We start from the raw sequence: 1459 nt of genomic DNA, 5'->3' as shown, positions 1-1459 counted from the left end.
CAGAGTCTTAGGAAGAACAAAAGTGAAAGGGAACCAAAGTGTTGAATTCATGAGTACATTTCTAAAACGTACGTTCTCTCATAGTTATGCGGAAGATGTTCTTAATCACTTATTTTTCTTTACATAAATATACAAAACCCTACAGATTCCAACTGTAGTGTCTTTACTGACCTCTGGTATAGATACTTTGGTTGCAAATAACAGAAACCCTTAGAAGAGCTTCAAGTAAGGGGAATTTTACTCTGAGGATTTACATGGAAGTGAGCAAAACAGATTCCTCAGTCACAGTGGCCAGGCTTTGCAGAAGCCAGGTAGAACACACACACACACACACACACACACACACACACACTCAGAGGAGAACTGGCATCCCGAGAAGATTTAAGAAATTAAGTCTATTCAGGACCCAGAGTTGCCTTTGCAATGAGGTGCTGGTATTGCTTCTATTAGTCTGGCCTCCTTAGCAGTCAGTAAAAATCAGCTGTTCTTGATATCTTTGTGTTGTGTGTGTCTTCCCAGGTTGCCACCCGAGTGTGGAATTTTCCTACTTGCCCTTGGTCTGGGTTGTAATTTTTGAGGGAGAGTCATTGTGATCACTGTTGGCTGAGGGCTACCTCTTCAACTGTGGGTTTGTCCTTGGATCAGTTTCCTCTCTGTCATATAACCTCCCTGGCCCAGGGATTCTTACCAGAGAGATTGCTTGAACCATTGAGAATACTACCACTTCTGTTGAAGGGTTTTGTGAAAGGCTTCGTTTGGCTGGGACTATGGAGGTGATGATCTCTCTTAAAAGAAATCCACGGGCAAGACAAGCATCAAGAAGATAGATGATTCTAACTGGGCATGATGATGCATGCCTATAATCTCAGAGGCTTGGGAGGCTGAGATAGGAGGATCACAAATTCAAGGCCAGCTTTACCAATTTAGCAAGATTCTCAGCAATTTAGTGAGATCCTGTCTCAAAAAAATAAAAAATAAGGACTGGAGATGTCACTCAGCAGTAGCAAGGCATCCCTGGTTTCAATCTCTAGTACCAAATAAATATATAAATGAATAAGTAGAATAAAAGAGAGAAAAAAGATTCTGCTCCAGCCAGCTTCTTCTAATTTTATGCATTTTTCTGTTTAATTTTATTAATTTTTTTCCCCTCTGAGGAATAAATAAATTGATCCAAACTGACTCTGAAGTACCTCATAATTTCAAAACACTGAAAGAGAAAAGAGTGTGTAGTAGATTTAAGATGAGGGGCTAAGAAGCCCTCCACGGTGGGCAATACAGACGTGCCACCATGAGGAGTTTAAGAGACCAGCCTCACTGGGGACCCCTTTTGTACATGCAATCACCTTAATTTATCATCACATTTCAGGAAATTAAAAAAAATGGAATAGCAGTTATTTCCTGCCTTTCTTTTTTGCTTTGAAAAGCATGAGGTGTCCTGGTGAGCTCAACATACTCTGAT

Source organism: Urocitellus parryii, chromosome 1, assembly GCF_045843805.1.
Source record: "Urocitellus parryii isolate mUroPar1 chromosome 1, mUroPar1.hap1, whole genome shotgun sequence".
Lineage (NCBI taxonomy): Eukaryota > Metazoa > Chordata > Mammalia > Rodentia > Sciuridae > Urocitellus > Urocitellus parryii.
Note: the sequence above shows the minus strand (reverse complement) of the source record.